This window comes from Lycorma delicatula, chromosome 1 (genome assembly GCF_047948215.1).
Source record: "Lycorma delicatula isolate Av1 chromosome 1, ASM4794821v1, whole genome shotgun sequence".
NCBI lineage: Eukaryota > Metazoa > Arthropoda > Insecta > Hemiptera > Fulgoridae > Lycorma > Lycorma delicatula.
This window is the reverse complement of record NC_134455.1, coordinates 138,724,080-138,739,545: the sequence shown is the minus strand read 5'-3', so window position 1 is coordinate 138,739,545 and position 15,466 is coordinate 138,724,080.

Below are 15,466 nucleotides of genomic sequence, written 5' to 3'. Positions count from 1 at the left end.
CATATGTAACTTCGATGTGTAAAAATAAATATTTTTACCTTTTTTTTAGTCTTAAAAAAAATACAATAAAAAAACAAAAAAAATTACAAAAATATATTTGAATACATATAAAAAATTATTTTTTAAAAAGCTTTTATTTAACTAATATTAATATTAACATTAATAAAAAAAGGAAACAAATTAGAAAACCCCTCTAAAAAGTAAAAAATAAGAATTAAAACAAATTGAGAATTTTAAACAAAAAAATATAATATATTAGCAAATATAAAAATGCACTGAAAAGTAAAAAATATCTAATAAATAACCAATAAATAAATGTAATAATTATTAAATTTTAAAATTAAAAGTAATGAAAATATTTAGTTAAATAAAAGTGTGGAGCAGTTTTTATAACAGTGTTTTTGCATAAGTATTTATAGACATTTGCTGTATTTTAAAGTATATTTTTTGTTTATTGAGGTTGTTTAGTATATGTATATACTTTATTTATCTGTAATAAAATAACTCAAGTTTTAATTGTTTGATGGTTCAAATTTGCACCGAGATGACCCTTAAGGGTTAATAAGATTATTCGAAGATGAACTTCAACTATGTGAGAACATGTACAAAGAAAGCGAGTGGGTGCATTTTCCGAGATTGTTACTTGTAGCTAGTCAGTCTCAACTGGAGAGGTTCCAGCAGACCTTTCCACCTCCTTGCGTCATTATTGAAAATGAAAATGAAGATTAATTGTTGTAAAAATAAATGTTGTGTTATTAAATAAATGTGGTTATTTATTAGATATTTATATAATTTATGTTTACTTTTCAGTACATTTTTATATTTGTTAATACAGGGTGATTCAAAGAAACGGGAAATTTTAAATATTAAATAACGTTAATGAAAAGTTTTTTTTAGAAAATGAATTTTATTTCATGTAATTGTACAAATGTTGCCATTTTAGGATACATACATTTTAGTTTATTATTTAAAGATGACATCTTGCAGGTGACCTCCTCTTCTACGTAAACACTCACGAAGTCTCTTCGTTAAATTGTTCATGGTTTGACGTAACATCTCAACTGGAATTTCCGCAATTGCTTCTCGGAGCCTTGCCTTCAGTTCTTCCGTTGTAGCAGGTCTACTGTGGAACACTTTGCTTTTAAGGTGGCCCCACAAAAAGTAATCGCAAGCTGAGAGATCCGGCGATCTGGGAGGCCATATAATGTCACCATTTTGTGAAATGACACGTTGTCCAAACAATCGATATTCGTGCAGTATGTGACGTTGCTCCGTCTTGTTGAAACCAGGCTGTGTTAAGAATTGGTGGAAATCTCTTTTGTTGTTCCACAACAAAGGTTTCAAGCATGGCTACGTAACGAGCCGACATCACTGTAATCGCAAGACCATTGTCATCCTCAAAAAAATAAGGGCCTATAACACCGTAAGATGACATAGCACACCACACGGTCACTTTCTGGTTGTGCAACAGACGCTGGTGTAGCTGCGTACGATTTTCTTGTGCCCAGTATCTGAAATTTTGCTTGTTAACAAATCCACTGAGGTGGAAATGCGCTTCGTCTGACATCCACAGTTCGTGAACAAACTCTTCGTTATCATTTATCTTCTGAAGCATTACATTACAGAATTGTGCTCCCACAACTGCATTGTTCGGTTTCAGTTCCTGGACGATCTGCAACTTGTATGGATGGTATTGCAAGTCTTTCACTAACATTCTTCGAACACTTGAACAATGCAATTGTAAAGATGCAAGAGACGACGGATTGACTGATGTGGACTTCGTGTGACAGCATCTTGTAAAGCTTAAACATTCCGTGGTGTACGGATGGTTCGCTCATGGCCTGGAGGTTTCTTTTTCATTGCCGAACCAGTTTCCTCAAAATTAGATATCCATGTTTTTATTGCATGTGCTGATGGAACACGGTTGTGCCATCCCAGATTAAAATGATGGCGAAATTCTCTACGCACTCCCTCCACACTATCATTGTTTTTGTAAAATGCTTTAATAGCAAATGCACGTTGCGCACCACTCCAAGGATCCATGACTATAAATGGCAGGTTAGGTTAGAGAGGCTGGTGCCACTTATCAAGTGGTACAAATCGCTCACGGCTACCAACACAACTTTCAAAATTTCCCGTTTCTTTGAATCACCTGTATATTACATTTTTTTGTTTAAAATTCTCAATTTGATTTAATTCTTATTTTTTACTTTTTAGAGGGTTTCTCTAATTTGTTTCCCTTTTTTATTAATGTTAATATTAATATTAGTTAAATAAAAGCTTTTTTAAAAAATAATTTTTTATATATAATCAAATATATTTTTGTAATTTTTTTTGTATGCTTTAAATGATTGAAAAGTTATTTAAGGCTTTACATACTTCCCGTTCAATTTATAACATATACTGTATAACCATATTTATGTGTACATACTTTCCACCTTATGTTTCCAGTTATTTTTGAAATCGGTACCTCTCATCTTGAAACCCTTTTATTTTTATTCTTTACTGTTTTGGATCGATAAATTGATCCACTTCATAATAATGAAGTGGTTATTTATTCAAAATTAAAGCTGTTACACTTATAATATTTTCTCTCCGAAGGTATTTAATCATAAGTGTTTTGATAAATAATCTTTGGTTTTAAAATTATTTTTTAATAAAGTATATAATTACACTAGTTATTCTTTGATTTAATCACATAAACCTTTATAATTTTAAAAATAATATATTAAATGCATTTAAAATTTAATGGGAAGAAAATCAGCTTGTGAAAACGGCAGTTTCGGGTGTGATTAAATGAAAAATCAATATTAGAGTAATGATATTAAGAGCTATTTTCAGTTGTAATTATTAAAGTACATATACGCTTTGTTATCGCATTTGGAAACTGCTGAATCTAAGGGTAGTTTATGAATCTCCTTATTGGATTTTTTGTTTTTATTTCTACATTTGCTTTATTCTTTTGTTTTTAGTTTGTTAATTTTTAGTTAAGTTGTTTGTGATAATGAAGTCAAGATGATATTAATTTTTTTATGATATTCAATAATGCTATACATTTTTATATATGGTCCATGTATCATTAATTTATTTAAAATCAATGCTGTTTTATTATTGTAAAATAGAAACATTTCTTAAATTATAAAATTGGGTTTTCCTTTTTTTTAAAAACAAATCAGTTTTTTGTTTTGCAGAAAATTGAATCCAGTGACTTGTCCTGTCCCATTTCTTACCTAATTTTTAGTTCTACTGAAAAAGTTAACCGGATTATTCATTCTTCCATAATGATCTGCCTCAAAATCTTACCTTTCATTGCAATCCTTTTTGTATGATACAACTGCAGCTATATGCAAATTTAATTATTTAAAAGAATTGAAAATTCTGTGCTGTTATTCACCGGGTGGATTTTAATCATTTAACTGTATGGATAATAAGGTTGCATTGTATTTTTCAGGGTAGAAGTAACATTGATAATTGTTTGGGTAGAATTACTGTTAATGATAACAAAATCAAACCACATTTTTTTGCTCCAAATCACCTTAATAAAATACTAATTTGTCATCGCTATTAAACATTACGAGGTGTGTGAGAAAAGTAATGAGACTGACTTTTTACTTACCAAAGTTTCTTTTTTCAAACAACAATATTATCCCCTTCAAAGGAGTTCCCTTGGACAGCTTTACACTGGCGGAGTCGTTATTCCCACTCCTGGTAGCAGCGCTGGAAGGCTTCAACTGGTAGGGCTTTAAACTGGTCGGTCACAGTCTTTTGAATGTTCTCCAGAGTTCCCAAATGATGTCCTTTTAAGATATGTTTCGATTTAGGGAAAAAGAAAAAGTCACAAGGACTCAAATCAGGTGAATAGGGTGGTTGAGGAACTGTAGCAATGCATTTTGAGGTAAAAAATTCCCTGATGGAAATAGCCGGGTGACACGGGGCACTGTTATGATGAAGCATCCACTTGTCTGCAATGGTTGGTCTCAACGCGAATCACTCTTTTCCTGAGCCTTTCAAGGACACCTTTGTAAAACACGTGGTTGACAGTTTGTCCTGTAGGAACAAATTATTTATGCACGATACCCCTTCTGACAAAAAACAAATCAGCATGGTTTTGATCTTTTATTTGCTCATTCAACATTTTTTCGGTGAGGAGATGACTGAGTGTGCCACTCTTCGCTTTGTTTCAGGATCGTACTCAAATATTCAGGATTCATCACCTGTGATCAAACGATTGAAGAATTCTTGGCCATTGTCAATCCTCTCCAGATCAACGCACATGTTTCTTCGATTGTCCTTCTGTTCTTGTGAGGTTTTTTGTAACACATAACTTCACTAATGGCGCTGTCAGAAATAATGTGTTGGTTGATTGGAGTTTAAACTTGTAATGAGCATGTGGAAGGGGTGAACAAACCGGTCTAGCACAGACCGGTAGACCCAGCGTTGCCAGATCGCTCGTAGTGTTAACCAATCTCATTACTTTTCTCACACACCTCGTATGCCTACATATATTCGTGTCTGAAGTATAATGTCATCTATTGCGGGTTCCTAAAAAAAAAACAGAACAAAATAAAAGATACAGAACAAAAAAGACTTTTTTGTCAGAACAAAAAAGGAAGATACAAAAATGGGCTATCGCTTTTTTGTTTTGTGCAGTAAATATGAATCGTATAGAACATTACTTATTAAATTAATAGTGATAACTTATCGACGTGTTAGTCGCTTATTCAAAAATAATAACATTCACCTTTAGTTTTCACTAATTCTATGGGTGATTTATATATACATATAAAACAGTTAATTATTATCTGCTTCTACCTCTACTGCAAGCATTACGCCCGTAGGCCTGTTGCGGCTTCAAATTTGATCCATCTCTTCCTCGGGCTGCCCACATCTCTGTTACAGATTGGTGCGTATGACAGGATCTTCTTAGTAATCTGATCATTATCCTCGATGAAGTATATCTCTAATATCTTCATTCCTCAAATGGACCCTGCTACTGACACCCATGTCCTCAGAAACTTCATCTCAGCAACTTGCAAATGACTTTAGAGTTGGATGCATGATAACATCTCTTTTAAATACTCAAAGCGCTCTTTTTTTCTTTTCCGTCATTTTTCTTTCATGTAAATACTACAGACTTTAAACAACCACAGTAGATTAAGAAAATGCTTGCAGTTTAAGATACAGAATTACTGCTTAAGTGTAACATAATATCAATCAAAGGTTCTGAATGTTTTTTTTTTGTACCGCGTATCACACTCTTGTGAATTACAGATCAGTAGCGTACCGCTGAAATATTAAATATGTCATTAAGATAGCGACAGAGTTGTAAATCAGAATAGTAAAGCAACCTTTTTCTTTTAATTTATAGAAAAATCATGTACTGCAATTTTTTTAATTACCTTCCTTACTCGTGTAAGACACGCACTCGAAAAATAATTGTAGTTCTTGAGAAAAAAGTTCAACAAGTAAATTTTTTATCGATTTCTATTTGTCGTTATTTTGATAAACGCTGTAAAAAAATATGGTATACACGTAGGCTATAGGGTACAAAGAGCCTGTTGTAGTAACATCGTACAATCATTTTAAAAGACAAGAAAGTTAAACCACTAATACAGTAAATCGGAAGAAGGATTCTTACCTGGTTTTTAATATTCATCGCCGTTTGAATCTCCAAATTCAGAACATGCGTGATCGTGTTCGTCGTCCTTTACAGTAATGACTGCACTTCCATCTAGGCTAATAGAAATGCAGCCGTTCTTGAAATTCTGCACAACCAAAATATTTGAAATGAGATCCCGTGCGGCCAATTTCCATTCGCATATTAATGTAAAATTCGGTCTATTCACTCTTCCTATAAAAGTCGTTTAATGGACTGTAGTCGGTATCCACTCTGAATAAAAATGTTTCAAATTTGCTTTGAAAGGCCGATTAATATAAACACTGATTGGCTGGAGTAATGACATCATTTTAGTATAAATACAAACTAACACCGTTTTACTTTCTCAAAGTCTTTTATCACATTATCTATTACATGTCCACAGAAACTGTCCATCAATAATAATTTTCAATTAAAAAAAGAGCTGCATAAAACTAGTGCGTTATCCATCCGTCGTTTTTCTTCTCGTCTAACAATAACAACAGTAGGAATAGTTTGTAAATGTATGTTTTCCGTCAACAACGAAACAGCGTAGCATTTCCCTTCACCATTGGTAGGGCTCACATCTTTCCCGACCTCCCCATGGTTCCGCCCCTTTTTACTTCCCAGCCACCAGGATACACCCCTTTCTCATTCCTTTCTTGGTTTGGGTGTACTTCAAAAGTCCATCAATAGGGCGGAGGAGAAAGTCAAAAAGCCTGTCTCCTTCGCCACTGTAACAGCCGCGCCTGCGCCTAAGCGGGTAGGTTCGCCGCCGCCAGCCCTGGCGCCGGCCGTTAAAATTAAGAGGGTCACGGTAAAGGTGGTCCCGATTAAGGTTGGTCAGGGGGCTTCGTCAACTGCGACGTTGCTCAAGGCTGGTTTTCGGGTAGACTGTCTGTAGGGTAATCGACCATATTGAGGTAGCCCGATGCTACAAATGTCAGGGCTTTGGGCACACCGCAATCCGCTGCCGAGCGTAGACGGAGATATGTGGCCACTGCGCCGCTTCGGGGCACAGGGCGACCAATTGTCCTGCCAAGTGCGCCGCCTGTATCTTGGTGAAAGGCAGCAATGCTGGACACCGAGTCGGGAGCCGGCAGTCGGGAGCCGGGGCCGACTAAAGCTGTAAAGAACACAGTTCTTGGCAATGCCTGAATTGCAGGAAGCCCTCGAGGACGGTCTCCACCAGTTCGAACGCCTGTGCCTGAGGCAGTTAAACCTGCACTATTCCCGGGCGGCCACAAGTGAGACCATGAGGCTCCTTGAGGAGTACAACCTCGAGGTCCTCTTGGTCTAGGAGCCATACACGGTCGCGGGTAGGGTGGTTGGCTTCCACGGGGTGAATGTTATTCATTCTCGTGGGGGACGGCCGCTCTCCGCGATCGTGGTAAGCTCTGACACTTGATGTTTTTCTGGATGCCCCAGTGGTCTGACGAGCAATTCACGTGAATTGCGGGCCACGAGGGGTACGCTTGATATCGTACTAGTGTTGGGATACTTCCAGCTTGGATGGAGTATCGACGACTTGCTGGCGAAGTTGGGTAGGATTCTGGACGGTCTCCCGGGCACCAGAGTGTTGTTGCTCTGGACACTAACGCCAAGTCTACCGCCTGGGGTTCACCAATTACAGACGCCAGAGGCGCTGGTCTCGAACAGTTCGTTGAAGCCAGGAACCTCTACTTGATTAATGATGCGGAGCAGCCGCCAACTTTCTCTTGCGAACTGGGAGAGAGCTATATAGACGTCACCTTGGTGACTAGCGACTTGCTACGGAAGACAAGTAGTTGGACTGTCTGGCCCGATGCCAGTGTGAGCGATCATAGGCTGATAACGTAAGATACTGCTTACGGAGGCGGTCTAAGAGCACCAGATTCAGGTCGCTATAACCTAAGGGGCCTGGATCGATACAGGCTGAGGCATGTGTGCGATGCTGCCTTACAAGGATTGGAGTGTAGGGAGGAGGTGGAATTGATGGCGGAGCAAGTCGGCCGGGCCACCAAAACTGGCTGTGATGCGGTCCTACGGCGGCCTAGGCCAATGGACGGACCCATCAAAAGCAGCCAGTCCGCTGATTTAAGCGTGCCTGGAGCCGTCATGACCCCTTCTTCCGGGGGGGGGGCGTCTGTGGAACACAGACGGAGGCTCGGTAAGAAATGGTAGTCTCTGACCTTAGCGTGCTGTGCGCAAGAGTTAGGTCCGCGAGAATAAGGTACCAGCGTAGCCCCCTAACGGGGATTATCGTTAACCACGTGCGCGCTGAGCGACTTCGGATCTACTGGTGTGCCGTAATGAATATGTTCACGCCATCAAGGAAGCCAAACTCAAGTTTTGGAAGGGCTCCTTGCGCGAGTTGCAACGCAATCCCTGGCAGCTCGCAAAGACTTGTTACTAGTCGATGCCATTGCACGTATTGTCCAGTGTTCGGTGCGGGTTTGGTGGTCCAAACCACACATTAACATCTGTGGCACTTAACAGGCGTTCCTGGATACTCTGTTTTCAGATGCTCCGGATGGTGAAGCAGAGATCGGCGTCAGGGCGGGTGAAACACCATTCCCTGGTGTACGGACCGTGGAACCCGAAAATATAGACCGAGTGGTTTCTCGAATGGCATTGAAGAAGGCACCGGGAATTGACCAACTTGACCCGGATATATTATTCCATCTGCTGCCTGTCATAAGAGACCCGCTTGGCAGACTGTTCTCGGAGTGCCTAAGCTGGGGTTGCTTTCAGGCTTGCTGGAAGGTGGCTTTGGTGAGGGTGCTCTTAAAATCTGGAAAGGATCCTGGTGAGGTCAGTAGTTATCGGCCCATCAGCCTCTTGCCGGTTCTCGGCAAGTTGCTAGAAAGGCTGGTTGTGGAACAGCTCTGGGAAAACATCGATTTGAACAGTTTTCTAAATCGAAGCCAATATGGCTTCATGAAAGGGTTTGGCACCGAGGATTGCATCTTAAATGCTCTTGCTGAGGTGGAAAGCGCCGACTGCAAATACGTTTTGGCAATTTTTATTGACTTAGAGGCAGCATTTCCTTCGTTGTGTTGGAGTTCTGTCCTCTATGAATTGGAACGCCGCAATGTTCCCGAAGTCTTGCACGCCGTAGTAAGAGATTATTTGTCTAATCGCTCGGCTCTGTTTAAAGATGCGCACCTAATTGTGGAAAAGTCAGATTTCAGGGATTGACATTTCCAGAAGGGGTCACAGCCCGGGCATTCACCGATGACTGTCTTCTTTTAGTTCGTAGTAATTCACCACCACAGCTTTAAGAACGGGCGCAGGCGGCCTTGTCAACCGCAGAGGGGTGGATGGGCATTCAAAGTTTAAAGATTTCTGTGCCCACGACAAAGTTTATGCTTCTCAAGGATGCAGAGAAATTATCGTACAGTCGCAACCCACATATTAAATATAAAGGCTGTGTGTAATCAGCCGAGTGAGAGTTCATAAGTACCTAGGTGTTTCGTTTGATGTCAATCAAACCAATCACATTAGGCAAGTAGCGGCGGACGCCGTCTCAGTGATGCCCAAACTTAGAAGATTGCTCGGTGAGACTATTGGTTGTTGGGCCGTCAAATTTACTGGTGTACCGAGATGTCTTCGAAAGCATGATCTTATACGCGGCGCCCGCTTAGGCGCATAGGTTTGATATGAATAGAGCACTTCTTCAAAATTAAGGAGTGCCCAGCGCAGAGCCTTAATTGTATGCACTGGTGTTTTTAAAACAACTTTCTATGAGGCTACTACCGTATTGGCAAAGGCTCTTCCAGTCGATTTAGTGGTAAAAGTTCGGAGAGCCGTGTGGAAATTACGAAGAGGCCGAAAGGCCGAGGTATTTGGGATGCAGTGTCGAGCCGGGACAGTACCGTAGCGGAACGGTGAGCACAATGCACCGGATCTAGATTTCGTTCAGTTACACATCTCCCGCCTGCAGAGCCTCGCGATGGAAGCATGGCAGCTCGTTTTTAAGGGCAACGTGTGCCCGGGTGCTCACCAACTACGCTAACTTGAACCAATATCTATTTCGGCTCCGCCTGGCAGCTGATGATCTGTGGGGAGGTCCAGTCAAATGAACACCCGAGGTTTGACGCCCTGCTCTTGAGCGTGCCAGAGACCGGGTCACTCTGGAACTTAGAGGTCAAGGGGAAAATTGGTTACATAAGTGGCGAGAGCCGCATTGTCGGACCATGTGGAAGTTCCTAGATGCGGTTGCTTTGTTCAACCGGCATCCGTAGTTTACTTAAGGGAAAGACTCTTACCGCATTGCCGTGGGAAGCTAACCCTGAGTATGGCTGATCTCCAGCCAATTATTATGGCTCCAAGCGCTATAAAACGGTGGATAGGTACGTGCTGGGATTCAGTGACCTAGGCGTGGCAGCAAATATCAGTCTAGACGAAATAAGTTTTATTATGAATGTCATATATATTTTTAGTAGTTGACGGGGTGCGCTTACCCATTTTAGCAAATATATGGCAAGTGAGTGGTTGGGACACATAAGCCGGTGGTGTATGGCACCGCGCTTCGTTTGCTCATGCTGTTAGTTAAGCTCTAGGAGCTATGTTACTATGTATATTGGTCGCTAAACTGTTCGAGACTTAGTAGCCGTTTGTGGCACAGACACTCGGCTTATGATTAAGGACGACCGAATCGGGTGGTGGCGGGAGTTTACACCCACTCAATAAGATAATGAATAAATTTGAATATATCTCGGCAAAAATCTTACTTATGTTATCCAAACTTAATGAACTGACTATCATATCTTCCGATGTAGCTACCATAAAAAACGAGTTGGTCTCTGTAAATGGCAAGTGATCTGATCTTGAACCACTGAATCAGAAGAGTGTATAAGTTCTTTGGAAGACGAGCTGAACGTCTTGAAAGGATGTAAGGATAATACTGGTAGCCTTGATTCCATTGTTGAAGAAATATTTGATTGTCAATGCTGTAACAATATTATTTACAACTTACCTAAATGCAACAGCAAAATGCTTGCTTCTAGAATTGATGATGACAACAATCTAGTGTACTTGCTGGTCAAGTCCTTCTGTATTTCTGATTTAGACACTACTTTCAGGTGTTTCTGAATTGGTAGGTTCTCAGCCAATAAACATATACCTCTTAAAGTTTCTTTCAAAATCTAAGTGTTGTCATGGAATTTTCTATGAACTATGATCCAACTGTCCTGAATAATCTGGTCCCATGTTCAGCAATGTTATATTTTCAAGAGATCATATACCTGCCGAGAGGAAGCACCTGAATGATTTGTGATCATCGTTGAAGTGGAGATCTGATAATGGGAAGAGTGATCTCTCCATCAAGTTTGTGAATGGTGTGCCTAAAATTGTCAAGGTTGGTTCAGCAAACTATTGACTCTCGAATACTGCAATCTACAAATCTACTACCAGAATGTCAATGGTCTTTGTAACAAACTTAATGAACTTCAAAAAGCCTTTTCTGAGTGTGTGTATGACATTGGTTCTTACAGAGACAAATTTAACTCCATATATATGAGATTCTCTGAGTTGGATCTCACTGGTTTTAATATCTTTAGGAGGGAGAGATCTCTAGACTGCAGTTCTAAGTGTAGTGATGGTGGAGTACTCATTGCCACAGAATCAATGTTGAATGCTCGAGTTATTAAAACTTTTGGTCTTGATGTTGAACCTGTGTTTGTTTTGAGTGCTACCAATTCCTCTCTTATTCTAATTTGTGGCACATACATACCTTCTCTGCAACCAGCTAATGTATATAGTTTATGTGATACTGTTGATGAGGTGGTGTCTGCCTGCCCTAGTGTTAGTTCTGTACTTGTTATCGACAACTTCAATCTGCCTGATATTGATTGGACCTTTACCTATTCCTATGAGTGGCAAATCACGGGTCATTAATGATATGGCTTCTACGTTTGAGCTATCTCAAATTAATAAGACATGTAATGCACATAATGTTACTCTTGATATGGTATTCAGCTCAAGCTCCTCTCTTTGTGCATTACCAGTTCTGGATGTTGTTCTACCTGAGGAACCTGCTCACCCTGCAATGTACTGTAATCTGTGCCCTAAGTCGCAGCCTAATGTTCGGCATGCTGTGCCTGATTTTCATCATTGTGAAGTCGGCAAGATTTTTAGCACACTATTATCAGCTTGGCCCTGTTGTGTTCTATAAAACCAATGTTTTGGAATATTTCAATCATTTAATGAACATTTTGTACAGCACTATACTTAAGTACACTCCTATGAAGAAAACCCGTAAATCTCGATTTCCTTGCTGGTTCTGTGCTGAATTTAGACATTTGGTGGTGAGGAAGGAAGTTGTCCATAAGAGGTTTAAATCTTTTTTTGATTCCAATGATTACTTTGAATTTTGTCAGCTGTGATCAGTGTGCAAGGAGCTGAGCTCTAAATGTTATGCTCAGTACATCTCCCATGTTAATAGCACTATCCCTCTGAATATCAGATCTCTTTGGATCTTGTTTAATAGCATAAAAGATTTCTCAAGTTCTGCAGTAACTTACTACCTTGGTGATAGCTTTGAGTCTTCCCCTGCTGGAATCTGTAATCTTTTTGCCAAAAATTTCTCCTCTGTATAAGCTCAAGATGATGCTCCTACTCCTCATTACCAGTTTGAAACTTTTTTAAATCTCTCTGGGTGTGTGCTGGATGAGACTGATGTCTGATGTCTAAGGGAGGATCAACTTTCTTTCCTTGATCCATATAAGGGTGCAGGGCCTGATGAAATACCACCAAAGGTGGTTCTCAAGCAGTGCAGTAAGTTACTTGCACCTCAACTTAATAGTTTTTGACAGGCTTTTAGGTTTTTGAATCTTCCCAGATAGACTCAACATCAGTTATGCAGTTCCTATTCATAAATCTTCTGATGTTGCTAATGTATGGAACTACCATACAAAATTGTAAACTAAAACTGTAAATCCAAAACTGTGGATCTACCCGTCGCATATGCAAGTCAGACCTTCATTGATGACACTGAAACGAATTACTCTACAGTAGAAAAGGAATTACTTGCTGTAATTATTCAAAAACAAAATTATTGAAAATAAAATAAAATATGCAGTTATCGCTTACAATTGTAATTTAATTCCGTTCATATTACCACCGTTTAAAATTCTTTATGGGCTTATTAACCCAAATTCATTAATAGATGTAGATATACAACAGCAGCAGGTAATAAACAATTACATTAACAGTCAAAAAGAAAAGGTGTAAAATTTTGTGAACATGTAAAGGAGACTAATGAAAAGATAAAAATGAAAATTCAAGAAAAAATAAATATTAATAAGGAAGCTTTACCAGAAATCCCACCTGATGTTTATGTCAAGACTGCCCAAAAACAAAGTAAAATGAAAAATAAATATAATAAAGAATAGGTCAATTTAATAATAATGACTTTTTCTGTAGGAATATTTATATACATATTCTTTATATCAAAGGAAATCATATGTGATTTATCAGTTAGTGATATTTGCTTAATTTTATCTACTAACTCAATACTATTTTTAACACCGAATCTGCACTGTAATTCCATATTTGTTTGCTAAATATTTGTTATCAGCTTAGATAACTTATAGTTTGGATTTCCTATAAAATTCACTAAAGAAAGCTCTTATTGGAGCATTTTCTTTATGTACTTTAAATAAATAAAAGAATACATAACAAAAATAATAAATCTTATTTCAATATTAATTACAAAATTTAAAGATATTAATAAAACAAAAATAGAGACGAATGATTCACTTGTCACAAAAGTGAATAAAAGTGTAATAATGCTTTTATCCACTTTTATTCTAGTTACATAGGAGATTAAATTTTGTTTTTTCATAATGCATATAATATATGCATTAAAAAGCAAAATTATATCATTAAAACAGAACAATACATTAGAGACAGTAAATTTTGAATTATTACAAGAGAATCAAAAAGAATGCTCACTTTGTTGTAGCAAACAAACATTTATCAGCCAGGTTCATGGTTAGAGGGATATGTATAATTTTTTTAAAATTGCTATCTGTAAGGTAGTACACTTAAAGAGCATGTAGGACATAGGACAGTCTTATACAAGGCGTTGTATGTATTGTTTTCCTCATATCAGTAGAATTGCAAGTTGAAGAAAGAAGAGAGATTGCTCAGGGCATGGGTAGACAGGAGGCCAAAAACAAGCTAATGAAGAGATGGAGGAATAGATGGAGGGAAGAAGGGGTTGCTAGAAGGACTAAAGAATTAATACCGGATTTATTAGCATGGCATAATAGAAGGTTTGGTGAGGTCAACTACTATACTTCACAACTTTTTACTGGTTGTGGTAACTTTAATGACTACGTATACAGGATTGGAAGAAGAACAGAACCCAAATGTATGTACTGCAATGAAAATGATACAGCAGAACATACCTTTTTTGACTGTGATAAGTGGAACACCCTGAGGGATGCAGCTGGCACCACAGGAAAAAACCAGAAGAACTTATAGCATACATGCTTAGCAATGAAGAGCAGTGGAAACGGGTGGATGACTATGTAAAGGAAGTGATCAAACTAAAGGATATAGAGGAGTGACAAAGCGGATTTTAAAGTAGGGTAGGGCGGATAGCCTCAGTGGTGAGGGCCAACATGCCTTGGTGTGATGGTTCCAATTATCCACTGGGAACTCCAGAGGATGAGCTTGGCTACAAGAAAGAAAAATGAGAAAAGACTCGACATCGCGTTCTGACAGAAATCTTCAGACGTGGTGTCAAAAGGGGAACAAAAGAACTCAAAAGAGCTGACTGACGAGCTGACCTGCCATGCCAGATTTATAGCCAGTAGGTGGGGAGGCTCATTTAAGTAAACAGTCACTTCTTTGGATGGCACAATACCAACCAGTTGGACCGGCCCAGGGGAATAAAGAGAGAGAGAGAAAAAAAAATATATATATATATACTTAAAGAAAACTTTTTTTAAATAAAAATAAACTTTGAAAAATAATGTAGAGAAGTTCAGTGAAGAAAGTAATGTAATGAAGAATCAGTGAAGTTTGTCAAAGTAATTTAAAGGGATTTAACTGAATCTGTGACAATCTTTATCACAGCTGAAAGCAATGCAAAACTGCAGCTGCTTTTTTTCCAAGAAAATGTAACAACTCTCTGAGGTAACAAAGATGGAAGTGGCTTCCTTGGTAAAATATTTCAGAGGTAAACTAGTCCCCCGTTCAGATCTCTGAGTGGAGACTACTAAGGAAGGGGTCACCAGAAAATTAAAAAATAACATTATATGAATCAGAGCATGGAATGTTAGAATTCTAAAAAAGATTGGTAGGTTAGAAAATTTAAAGAAGGAAATGGATAGATTAAATGTAGATGTAGTAGGAATTAATGAGGTTTGGTGGGAAGAGGAAAACTACTTTTGGTCAGGTGATTTTAGAATAATTAACAACGCTTCAAATAAAGGACAGGCAGAAGTAGGTTTCATAAAGAACAAGAAGATAGGGAAGAGAGTAGAGTATTTCAAAATGCATAGTGACATAATCTTTGTAATAAGGATAAAATCCCGACAACGTTTGTTAATGTCTATATGCCAACAAGTGTTCATGATGATGATGAGGTACTGTGTATACAAAGAAATTAATTAATTAAGCAATTAAACACATAAAAGGAATGAAAATCTAATATCTAATAATAGTTGGAGATTGGAATGCAAGCATTGAAAAAGGTAATGAAGGAAATATTGTGGGTAAATATGGGCTGGGCTAAAGGAATGAAAGAGGGAACTGACTTATATAGTTTTGCATAAAGTATAATTAAGTAATTGCCATGCAAACACCAAGTTTAAAAATCATAATAGAAGAATATAC